Here is a 13,580-nt window from a genome sequence, read left to right as displayed (position 1 = left end):
GACCTGGACTCGACTGCACCGTGCCATCCACCTCCACCCCCACCTTCATCGTCACTTCAGGATGTTTCTCCTCATCATCATCATCATCAGCAGCAGCAGCTCCCACCCTGCCTGGCGCTCCCCAAGCCCGGGGAAAAAGAACAATGTGAGCAGCCCGTGTCCATGCCATGGACAGTGGCTGGTAAACATGCTGTCTGTGCACAGTCGCCACTGGTATACTGTGTAAGCCTGGACGAAGTCAAGGCTTATGCCATTGAAGCTGTCTTGGCTGCAGAACTGATAAAGAACATGGACAGTGGTGACGGAGGGGGCAGCTGTGGCCGCGACCGCCAACTCCACCCGCGACGCAGGTCTCAGAACCGAGGCCGGGACCATGCCGGCTGCGGACGCGGAGCAGCAGGTCGCGGCAACGAAAGGGGGGGCCGATGCTTTCGGTGTGGCAAGATAGGACACTGGGCACGGTACTGCCCCAATGAGAGGAGAGAGAGGGTGAATTGGGACAGACTATATGGTGGAAGTGCAGGCCGGGACGGGTCTGGTGGAGACACTGGGCCGGCAGCTGGGAGCGCATTGGAAACACGTGAGAACACCTACACTAACACACACACTGATACACAGACACATGCTGCACGCCGTAACACTGATACTGACACTGAGCTCATGCTAGAAACAGTTCAGAGCCTCGAAGCAGAACTACAACACACACAACTAGAACCTAGGTACACAATGATGATAGACATGTTGAAATATCTGGATCGGGTCGAATCCGGGGCCACTGATTCTAGTTAAGCAGCTGTGAATTTGATAATAAATAGCTTAAACTCAGCACCACGTATCAGTAGACAGTTGGTGTGGGAGGGAAGTTTTTAGCTCCACTAAAATGCATTTGATCCTAATTTGGGAAACATTTCAAACATTCATTGCTCATGACAGAAGTCCAGTTTTAAATTGATGAAAAATGATTTATTTGTTTGTTAGGTTTATCTTTGATTTGTACACTAGACGGGGTTGAGTGAGATAAGGGTAGAAAACTATCAATGCTTTTCCACCACCCCGACACACAAATCATGTTACGGGGGAAAGTAACTCTCCCCCTGCTCTGTTGTGCTGCAGCTCCGAGCACACACACACACATTGACGTCACATGCCTGCGCTGCAGTACACACATACACTCCTATTATGACAGTAGGAGTATCACTGATTAAATAATGCTAGGCGGGGATTGTTTGAATGCAAATAGGTTATTTTGAGGTAATGTTAAATGTATTGCCTCAACAATCTGAACCACACATCTCATTGGTGAATCCTGCATGTACAAACTTGGAAAATTGGGTAGAGAAGCTAAATGCTTCCTCAAACTAGGAGGCTACAGCTGATCCTCAGGTGCACTTTAAAGAAGTCCTGAGGGCAAATTGCAAATTGTTGAATAATGATGTTGAAGTTGAGGATGAGATCATATTTTTCTTTGACTATCCTAATTTTCACATAGACAAGAAACTGTTTAAATCTGTTGAAGAGATCTCGGAATTAAAAGATATTCTCAGTCATCTCTGGGCTAAAAGTAAGCATGACGTTTCTGATTAAAAACAATTATAAGCCTGTTGTTATAACGATTAGCCTAAATCACACTGTTTTGTCCCTGTTGTAACTACTATCCTCTCAGACATGATGCAAGTGAAGGCATTAGGCCTGTGTATGATGCATTGTTGAAAGCTGGTGTGATTGTGCCATGTGCTGGTTCTCCAGTGAGAACCCCCATTTTTTCTGGTGCATAAGATTCGACCTGAGGGCGAGCCTGTGGAGTGGAGATTTGTGCAAGACCTGCAGGCTGTAAAAGTTGCTGTGCAGGCCAGGACGCCGATGGTACAGAATCCGTACACGATTTTGTTTAGAATTCCAACAAATAGTAAATGGTTTTTTTTGTTGTTGATCTTTTTAAACGCTTTCATGTAAGTTTGACAGTCAATTTTGGTTTTGCTTTTTGGTTTGGTGGGAAGGTGTATGCGTTTTGCTCGGTTGTGTCAGGGTTGGTGTAAATCTTCAACGATTTATTGCTTTACTCTGGGGGACAGCCTGGAGCCTCTGGTGTTGCCAGAGAAACGTGCTTTGTTGCAGAATGGTGATGGTATCTTGATTGCAAGTGAGACCAGAGAGAGATGCGTTAAAGCTGCTCTGGCTCTTTTGACCCATCTGGCTGTACAGGGGCACAAGGCCAGCCTGTCCAAACTGCAGTTTGATGCCACAGAGGTCACATTTTGGGTCACGTGATCTCAGCAGAGGAAAAAATCCCTCTCATTCAAGAAGAAAATTTCAATTCGGAGAATCTCCAAACCTTTTAAAGAAACAGGTATTATGATTTTCTTTGGCCATGGCAAGCAAGCAGAAAATGGGTTGTTCATTGTGCAGTAATTTAGGCACCATTAGCAGCAATTGCTCATGGGAAAGGCCTAAAAGCTCAAACCCTGTCACTTAGATGTGACACTGACGACTGTGGACACTGACAAAAGTTTTTCAGTGACTTTAAAGTAGTAGTAGAAAAACCTCCGACACTTGGATTACCTGACTGCTCATGACTTGGACCATAACTGTTGACGAGAAGGGTGGGACTATGATTTCTGACAAATACTGTTTTAACCCTGTTTCTCTCCTGCCAACTGTTGAAGCTGGAAAGCCACATGACCATGTGACCATCATAATGTCTGTTTGCTCCCACAGGCTAGACTTAAAGGATACTCCACTCAGTATTTGTTGTACATTGTTCATTTTCAGGATGTTGAACACATTGGGGTGAATGGAGACAACTTCAATGGAACTTAAATGATCAGCATTAGATGTTGTTTTTAGATGAAATTCTGATGCCAAACGAACACCTTGTTGTGCTACAGTCCACATTAACGACATTGACCCCTTTCCTCTTTAGGTCTTACCAGGACGAATGCAGCTGCACATGTAGCTTCAAGGCTATTTCTTGTCTCACAAACGTATGTGTCCGTTGTTTTTCTCTAACACCCCCGTTCCATCCCCACAGTTGTGGCTACCGCTGAGATAGCCAACTTGTTGATATGAGCCTCTCTGGCAAGAGAGGGCCGTGTGGAAAACCAGAGAACAGCAGTCTCTGCTGTTTCCCTTGTTTATGTTTTCTCCACAGTGTGTGAAGTTGACACATGGGTTGAACCATGTGTCAAAAAGGGGGAAGGATGAATGATTGAAGTATGTATGAAATCACTGGCCAGTGTGTGGATGAATGATGTGGTATTGTGCATTCTCGTTGTTGTCTGTTTGTTTTTTCCTGTTGTTTGTTTTTCGTATAAATTTTACCAACAGGTGGAGGTTGCCCTACAGGGCCAGCAGACACAGAGCTGTGTGACCGCAGGTCAGGCGACTACATCGTGGTGAACGACCATGACATCCCTGTAAGCAGCTCGGGTGCGGCCTAAGGGTGGCGACCAGTTTCCTGCTGGTTATCTCCATCACCGCGTGGCTGTCGGTGCTGTTACTGAAGGACATCTACAACCGCAGGACGAGCAACAACGTCATGACAGATTCACCTCACCCAGACCACAAATCTACACCACATGCTTTGCACTCTGGTGAAGACATCTGCTGTTACTGTGAGTAACACAACATCGAGCTTGAGGACAACGTTGGATGCAGGGCAGTGATGAGAGCTGCAAGGGTGCTGACCAATGCAAGCTGCCGTGCTTGCGCTGCCCTGTCACATGAGAAAGGTAACTCTGTGCCGTTGAACACCTCTTCCTAAAATTCTGGGGGCAATGATTGCTTTTACCCAGAAAGAAATGGCCCTGCACTCGTAGTTCACAACCCGACAGAGGAACGGCTGAGGATTCAACGCAACTGTTGTGAGTTACGAGGGGCTGAAGGTTTGTTCCTGGAGTGTTTCCATAGTTGTTTTGAGAACAACTCCACTTTTCCCAAAGGACCACAAATCAGAGAAGCGCAGTTTGTTCACTGTTACACCCAGAGAGCAGTCTCTGGGTACATCAGCACGTGGATAACCTGTGATGGCGACAGGTAATGTGGGACGACAACTTGGACATCTTCAGATGTGACCTGATATGGTTGCAGGTTTCAATTCTCATAAACATTGACTTTAGGATCACTCTCACTCTCACAAGAACTACAGAGTTGCGGGATGAGCTCCTTTAAGTTTCCATATTCAGTGTTGATAATTTTTCACATTGAGTGATGTAACCAATAAAGTTGTTTTTTTTATTATGTTTTCAGTTTAGGATAATCACAAAACACCATGTTTGGTTTTCATGCATTGCTATATGTGTGGGTTTGATGTTTTTGCTTATCTTTAACAGTAGTATTTTATCATTGCTTGTGATTTTGTTTCTACTGCTGGACATGACGGTGATTACTGAAAGGCTGAATTTCACAAACACAGTTTTGATATCTCTGATTGTTTCATGTTTTTGGTTATTCGTACCATTGGTGACATCAGTGGTGGACTGGAATGTAGAGTGGGTTTCCCCCCCTTCTGGGGAGGACGATGAGTTGCTTTAACTTTGTATTTTGCCTTAATCATTCCTCACTGATGTGCAACTTTTGCAAGTTTTTTTTTATTATTAGTCTAATTACGCTTGTGTAATCAATGTTAGTGATTTCTACTTATAGTTGAACAACGATCATGGTTTTTGGAGATGTTTGATTTATCAGCTTACACCGTGTTATGATTTTAATCTTTTTCCTTACGTTTTTTCTGGGTCTTCTGCATATTATTTGAAATAGATTACTTTAGTATTGATTATGGGATTTTTTCCTCATCATATTCGAGGTTTTTCCCCTTTTTATCTTAAGTTAAGAGCAGCTAGACGGATGAGTCTTTTACCCTCCTCTTGTAAAGTGAGGGGAGGGGTTTTGGCTCTTCTGTGCCTGTGACCTGGGGTCCTCTGCCTGGGGTCTGTAAACTCCCGAGTTGGAGACTGGGGGTGCTGGCGTTTGGCTGGTGCGGGGCAGGGCACCAAAGGTCATGGGGTAGTTCAGTACAAAAATTTCCTGTTTCTTGTTTGGTTTAGCATAAAAATGCTAAAAAGGGTGGAATGTAATGGGAAATTTTGGCATAGCATGTTATATGCTTTAAGACTAGGGCACAAACATGTTATTCGAGTGAACATTCCTATGATGACAATTTATGTGGCTTTATCAGGGGAAGCAATATCCACACAGAGCAGGCCCGAGGTCAGGACTCTTTGACACAGTGCCTGTGGAGATTTACCACTCTCACTATCAGGGGGTGAAGCCAGGCATGGCGCCATATATTTTGTCTGTTCAAAGCTTTGTTGAACTATAAGATAGCGTGTCTCTAAACTTCTTCAGCTCACTCACTCACTGACTGTTCTCCTGTTCGGTTGTGTGTGTGACTCCATTCATGAATGCCTTTTATTAAAACTCAAGAAAGACAGCTGACGTGTCCACTCATCCTTTTTTAATATTTTGGTGAAGGAACAACATTTTTTGCCACCACAAGGCAAACCAGAGTTACACCATGGCTAGACGGCGCTAGCGATAGCGACAACGCTAACCTATGGGGGCAATTCTTTCAACCACAACAAACACTCAGAAAACAATCAAATATCTCTGGTACATGACTGTAATCCTTAGAGACACCACTGAACTCATATAGTGAACAGTATAAACAGTATCAACTTTGTGTTCTTGCATGTAGCCACTCACCTCAGATAGCCCAACTCTGAAACATCCTGGAAAGACATTACTATCCCATCACAGAGAGAAACTAACACTTTGTCCTTGTTGTGATGATTTCTTTACTAAAATAAACGGTCTGAGATATTTTGGAGTGATAATGGGAGCAGCCAATACAAGTTGTTGTTGTTGTTCTGCATACACTTGAGTACGAGCTGTGTTAGAGACTCTAGGCAAAGCGAGGAGACTGCCTTTGTATTTTAGCTTCAGCCGAGAGCTTCTTTGATTCTCTACTAGATTACCTTTTATGTGACGTAATAGCGAGAGAGGGATTAGGTTAACTGAGCGTTGGTTTTGTTCTTTTCTTTGAGTTGGACAGCTCTCTCACCGATGTGTTGTCTGTTTGCGTACATTTTCTATTGACTAAACTGTTCAAATAAACAACATACTGATTACATCTGGTTTTTTTTTTTATGTGCATCCCTTTTCCCCTAACGAGCTGGGACGTAACACAGTTACATACAAAACACTATTATTTTACACTAAAAATATACTGGAATGCAATAGGCTATATTTTTTTTTACAATATTGAGTAAGCGATATTAGAGTGAGAGAATATGTAACAACCAGGTTCGGTAAGGTGATAAAACTGTTTAAAATTATTAAATAAATCAATAAAATGAGAAACAGAAGAATGAATTAATAGATTTAAGACATTCAGACTTTAAATATGTCTCTAAAATTGGGAATTAAAGACTTATTCCTGGCCTTTGATGATCTCCAGAGTCGTTTTTATTTCCCTCTTTCCTCAAAGTTTCAACTTGAACCAGACAAGGCTATTCTTTCTTTTCTTTTTCCTTTCCCTCTCTTATCTGTTGTTTGTTCAGCGGTGTGACCTCTGACCTGTCCATGCTAGCTCTCTAACTCCTGCCCTGCGCTCTGTTCACGTGTTCTGCTGCAGCTATCAGTGTGAAACCAGTGAAACCAAACCATCGGCTCCAGACTGATAAGACTCGACCGGCTCGCCGACCTTCGACCTTTAAACCTCTGAACCCTCAGACGACCTCAGACTCAGACACAACAACTCACAGCTGCAGAAAGAAAACACAGTCGCCACTTTGACCCGTTCTCCACTTTGTGGACCAGATTCACAGGTAAAACATATAAATACAAAACATCTATTACATTGGAGACATTGGAGTCGACCACTATTTAGTATATATTACAATATATATATATATATATATATTGTATTGTGCTTGCAGCCTCCTTCATAACATCTTAATTATTTTAATATCATAAATACAAAACATTTATTACATTGGAGAGGACAGGGTCTAGCGTGGTAGGTGAGCACAGCAACGGTTAGTCGACCATTACTTTGTTTTATAAATTTACTTATTTTATATTTTTAGGTTTAATCTTTTCTTTAATACGTCTCTGATCACCCTCAAGGTGCAATGTTTTTGCCTTCTATGTGTGTTTATTTGTATATTTACCTAGTCTATTTATTATTTTGTGCTCTTTCTTTTAATATTATTTTTATTTTTTATTATTATTTCTTTTGTTTTGTTTTGTTCTTTTCTTGTTAGTCTGTTTGTTTGTTTTTCCCCCTTTTCTTTCGATACCCTGCTAAGTGTGGAGGAAATGCTTATGTTTGTTTTTTAATTGTAAAATAAAAATATAATATGAATACAAAACATCTGTAGACAAATAGAAAGTTAATAGATTTTTTTTTTTTTTACCTAAGGTTTAAATTCAAGACATAATATTTAGAGTTTCTTAAGAATTAATTGGTAAATTCAATATTTCTGTGACTTGGTTACAGAATTGTTTGTTATTGGTTTTGATGCATTTTGATGCCATGTTGCATCGCCATTTTTTATGTTGAGTGGCAGCGTGACCGTAGGTAACCACGGAAACTCAGCGGAGCTGTCGGCTCGGGGAGAAAGTTTTCCAGGTAGCGCCTGTTAAAACTGTTGTCATTTTACTCCACCAGAGAAAGACGGTAAAACGTGGGTCAGGTAAACAACACCACATCACCATGACAACATATTGTCACACCTGTATTGTTTTGCCTCGTGCTGGCGGACCACTTGTTTACATAGAGTCTTGTTTATCCTGTTACATGCAGCGTCTGTTGTCTGTCTGACGTCTGCCCCATTTCAGGTGAATGCAACATCAAGAATACGTTCTGATATGCAACCGCACCGCTAGATGGGGGGAATTCCTACGTACTATACCTTTAAACTTCAAGTCTGAGTTGTTTAAATGACAGAAATCTGTTTTGATGAATGTAAATAAGCCTTAAAGCAGAAGTAAGCGATCCGGTGGTTTTGGCTAATGCTGCGTTCCAGGCAGGCTTTGGAAACCGTAAGTTACAGCTTCAAGTCACGACTTACAACTTTTGTAGCGTTCCAGGCAGCCAGCAACTCGTGTTTTTCCGACCTGTTTTACCTGTGAAAGTCACTATAACGGCCACTCGTAACTTCTGACCCGTGAACTCGTACCAGATCGAACTGGTACCACTTCACAGGTCGGAAAAACACGAGTTACGGGCTGCCTTGAACGCACCATAACGTCTTGTCAGCCGATGGAGTTAGCAGCCCCCGCCCTCGTCATGGATCTATTGGTCCTCGTCCCTACGTCACCACATTCACGCGCATCCCTTGACTGCACACACAGAGAGGACCGCCCCTTTATGCCGTTCTCTCTCCTCATTGGATAAAGGTTGTAGGATACAAGGAAAGTTTTCTCCTGGGCTCAGAGCAGAGCAGAGTGACTGACAGACCCGTGTTTCAGACCAAACACTCTATGTAAGTGATTCCCGTTGGAAGATACAACTATTTAAGACTTATATTAACACAAAAATATTGCTTACTTCTGCTTTAACTTTGGATTGACTTAATCCATTAGAATTAAACAAGATTTTATAGGCGATACACAAAAAAAAAGAAAAAAACAGGTTTGTTTTCAGACAGATAAAGCTGCAAAACTATAAAATAATCACTGCATTCAAAACAAAAACCCATAGACGCTTGTTTATCCTGTTACATGCAGCATCTGTTGTCTGTCTGACGTCTGCCCGATTTCACGTGAATGCAACATCAAGAAAACGTTCCGATATGCAACCGCACCGCTAGATGGGGGCAATTCCTACGTATTATACCTTTAAACAGAGGTTGATTGCTCTGTGTGTGTGTTTTATGTGTATTTATTGGTATTGTATGTTTTTATGTATTTTGGACATCCTGGCTGCAAATCAATTTCCCAACTGGGACAATAAAGAGAACTAAACTTCAAGTCTGAGTTGTTTAAATGACAGAAATCTGTTTTGATGAATGTAAATAAGCCTTAACTTTGGATTGACTTAATCCATTATGATTAAACAAGATTTTATAGCCGATACACACACACAAAAAAAGAAAAAACAGGTCTGCATTCAAAACAAAAACCCATAGAGGCTTGTTTATCCTGTTACATGCAGCGTCTGTTGTCTGTCTGACATCTGCCCCATTTCACCTGAATGCAACATCAAGAATACGTTCAGATATGCCACCGCACCGCTAGATGGGGGGAATTCCTACACATTATACCTTTAAATAAAGTTATTCCTGTTTATTATAAGAGTTGGTGGAGTTTTTATCTGCTTGCCCCCCTCCCTCCCCTCCCCCCTCCCCCCTCCCTGACAGAGTGATGGAGCTGGATCCGACATGACAGCCGGTCTGATAAAACCTGCTGGATCTGATCCACCTGAGCTCTCCGCTGTGTGAACCGCAGCTGAACCTGCTCTGCTGCAGCCGACGAGGCGACGACGAGACCACGAGGACGAGGCTGCAGTGATTACATCTGTCCCCGGAGCTGGAAGGGGGGGGGGGGGGCGACCGGGGGAATGGCCCCTTTTTTTCACATTTCTATTATCACATTTGACCTTCCTCATCCTCCCCTGGCCCGACGAAATGAGCATTTAAGGCACACTTATTAAACATAATCTAGTGAAGTTATTAAAACAAGCCAGCTTACTGAGAGATCTGCCACAATTCAATTACCTGAGTAGCTGCAGGGAGAAGCGGCCGGAGAGAGGCCGACCGGCGACGAGGCTTCTGCTTTTATAGAGCGGGAGGAACCCAGTCGTTAGCGTGGCTCCAATTAACACAATGGGGCTGCGGCGGTAATGAGCTGCTCCGCCATTGGCTGGGAGGAGAGCTGTCTGCTGCCGGCGCCGAGGGCAACGGCGGGGCCAACGCTCGCCTCATATACTTCCTTGTCACTCACTTCCTAGTTAGTTCCTGGGATTGTGGCTTTTCCATTAGAGCCGGAGTCACAGATATGACACCGTCATTACAGCGCCGGCACCGGGAAGAAAACTAAAAAGACAATTTATTTCTTTTTTTTGAAAGAATCTGGCTGTTATAAATGACTGTCATTTGCTTGTTTAATTATCTATTATCTCACTATTTGGCTATTTTTAGTTTCCTGTCTTTCATCATCATCATCGTCTGATCCCGTCACATTTAAAGGAGCTGTTCCCTTCATCTCATCATGTTTCACTTTAGACCTGCGTGTTTCGTCTCCTGAGTCCAGATGCACTTTTCATTTTAACAGTTTGTTACTGTAATGACACATAGAGAATCATCCATGTCTCAGTTGTCATGAACTGGGTTGTCTTTATGAAAAACTGTAATATATGTAAAAGAAAAAGTTATAGAAAACTGAAATGAGTGTTTGACAAAATATTTGTCACCAAAAGAAAGCAGCAAATATTTAAAAATACATCTATATATATATATATAGTATATAGACGGACGGACGGACGGACGGACGGAGAGACGGATAGACAGATAGACAGATAGACAGATAGACAGATAGACAGATAGATAGATAGATAGATAGATAGATAGATAGATAGATAGATAGATAGATAGATAGATAGATAGATATTTTTCTTAATGGGACATTTTAAGCAGGAAAGATAAAATCGCCCATTGATAGGTGACAACATGTTTTAATTAGTTGGGACAATGTTAATTAGTTAACGTTATGTCAGTTTTCAAAAAGGGAAAAAAAAAAAAAGCACAGACGAAGTGAAAAGTTGAGTTTGCTTTAAATCAGAGGATGTCCAGGATGTTTCAGAGCAGGAAGTGAAGTGAGTAAGTTGTAAAAGTAACAAGAACCAGAAGACAAGTAAAACATTTTTTAAAAAAAGACGTTTTTAACACAAAAAAACAAACAAGCAGAAGAACAAAAAGTTGGGACGATCATCATGCTTTATGGAAAATGTCTTGATCTTTGGAAAAAAAAAAAAAGATAAAATACTTCAAAACGTCATGAGATACATGTATTTATCACACTGGTTTTCAGACAGACAGAGTGAACCTGAAGTAGCAACAAGTGAAACGTCTGAGTTGTGTCAGATTTATATTTTTCCATTTTATGGTTCAAATGATTTCATGATATAGTTGTATTTTATAGTTCAGGTAGAAGTGATATGACTTTCTGATTAAACAGTAACATTTGAAGTTCTTTTTCAGATCAGATCTGACAGGAAACACACTGATCAGTGACGTTATTGATCGGTATCGGCGTCACCGTAGCGACGCTGTGTCTCTAACAGCAGAACGTCTCAGCAGCGGTTTTTTGGGTTTGATTGACATTAGTCTCAGCCAACCGTCGTCTTCCTCCATCACCGTCCGTCTCTCCCTCCCTCCCTCCAAACTACAACCTCCGACCCTTAAAGTGTGTGATGACGTCACCGAAGCCCCGCCCACTGTTGCCGTGACGACCAGCAGCATTCCGATGGACGGAGCGACCCAGAGGAGGAAACCTGTTGCTCCGTGATGCTGCTGCTGCTCCGTGTCTGCATCTCTATTAACATGCTGCTGCAGCGTGTGTGTGTGTGTGTGTGTCTCTGTGTGTGTGTGTGTGTGTGTGGGTGTGTGTGTGTGTGTGTTTACCTCTGTTTGTTGCGGTGTGTGTCCTGTGTGTCTCTGGGATCGGGGGGTTATCGGTGTAATTGGATCCCCTCCCTCCCTCGTCTCGTCCCGGTGTTTGTTGATCGGCCTGTGTTTTAATTTGGCCTTTGTCTCTGATCTGTGGTGGTCGACCCCCCCTCTAACCCCCCCAACCCCCCCGACCCCCTCTCTAACCCCCCCGCTGCAGTAATCCCCCAGATAAGTGACAGACAGATCGGGTATCTGAGGAGCAGCGGCCATGTGCCCCGGTGTAAGCCTGGGGTGGGGGGGGGGCAGGGGGGGACAGGGGGGCAAGGGGGGTGGGGCTTTAGCAGAGTGAAAGAGAGAGAGCGGCTCAGATGTTTAACTCTAAAGTCAAGTCAAGGTGAACCGGAGGTCGAGGCCGAGGTCACAGGAGCTTCAGCGTCTGTCAGTCACAGTCAAGCTCTCTCTCTCTCTCTCTCTGTGGGGGGGGGGGTCACTCACTCTGCTGATTCTTTAAAGGGACTGTAGCAACCAAAAACGTAATAACAGCCAATAACGTAATAACATCCAATAATGTAATCATTTTGGCCATTTTAAATGTAATAAAGCCAATAATGTAATAACTTTTTGCCAATAATGTAATAAGTTATTACATTAATAATGTAATAAGTTATTACATTATTGGCTGGTAATAACTGGTGCCGATAATGTAATACATAATTATGTTGATAGCCTACAATGCTTACTTCTTCCGTTTGCAAACATATCATTAAGCATGGTAGAAGTGAGAGAGAGAGAGGTGAAAGATAGTACTGGATGAATAAATATGACGACTATGTCATCCACTATACCTATTTGTGATTGGCAAACTGCACAAAACTGCACAAAAGCCTTTAATTTTCAAGAACTGCCGTCATATATATGTATTACATTATCGGCACCAGTTATTACATTTTCAAAGGTTTTTTTAATACTAGGCCAATAACGTAATAACTTATTACATTATTGGCAAAAAAGTTATTACAATATTGGCAGGTTATTACATTATTGGCTTTATTACATTTAAAATGGCCAAAATTATTAAGTTATTGGCTGTTATTACGTTTTTGGTTGCTACAGGGACAATCAGGAGTTTCTATTTGGTTATAAAAAAGTCTCATATTAATGTGGATGAATCTATGTTGCCACTTGTTAATGGCTCCATTTTAGATAAATATATCTTTTTGTCTCTATGGTTATTTTGTTATTATTAGTGGTGGTGGAAATGCTGGGCGAGCCGACCAGCGTTTCTTTACTTTCGGTTTCCCGGACGCTGCCCAGGGAATAAAGACCTGAGTGACTCTAGTCTCCTCTGCTCTCTGTGTCCTGCTACTGCTCTGGTGTCAATAAAGTTAGGTTTTTTCAAGCGCTCTTCCTGGTCGGGGTGGAGAAGAGGAGAGGGGTGCACAAAGTGATTACATATTAAGTAGGTTCGGTCGCTCTTCAAATCTTATTAATCGGACCGAATAATATTATTGGTCAGACTTTTCCCAGAATTATATGAGAATGGAAAAATGATGAGTTTTTAACCCTGTTGGGTTTCTCTTACATTTTAATTTATAATCATATTATTAATAGCATTTTAACTTAGACAAAGAAATGTGCAAAAGTTCCAGAAAGGTAAGAATTGCTTTAAGTTTCCCAGCCGTAGTGTTTTAAACTCTGCAGTGTGATGCTAATGAATCTTTCTCTATGTTTTAAATCAGAAAAGTTTTCAAACTGATTCATAACAGTGGATAAAGTTTTGTGTGTATAAAGTTTTTATGTCCAATATCATTTATTATGTCTAAATTCATTTTTATTTGTTATTTTTCTTTTATTGGTGAAAAAACTAAACAAAAGAAAAACAAATGTGTTTTTTTTTTCCATCTGTTAAAATGATGGAAGACAATTGAAAAAAAAATCTAATTCAGTTATTTTGTTCTATGTTATTTT

The sequence above is a fragment of the Trachurus japonicus genome, chromosome 13 (genome assembly GCF_045865225.1).
Source record: "Trachurus japonicus isolate A0001 chromosome 13, Traja_1.0".
Classification (NCBI taxonomy): Eukaryota; Metazoa; Chordata; class Actinopteri; order Carangiformes; family Carangidae; genus Trachurus; species Trachurus japonicus.
This window is presented reverse-complemented; position numbering follows the sequence as displayed.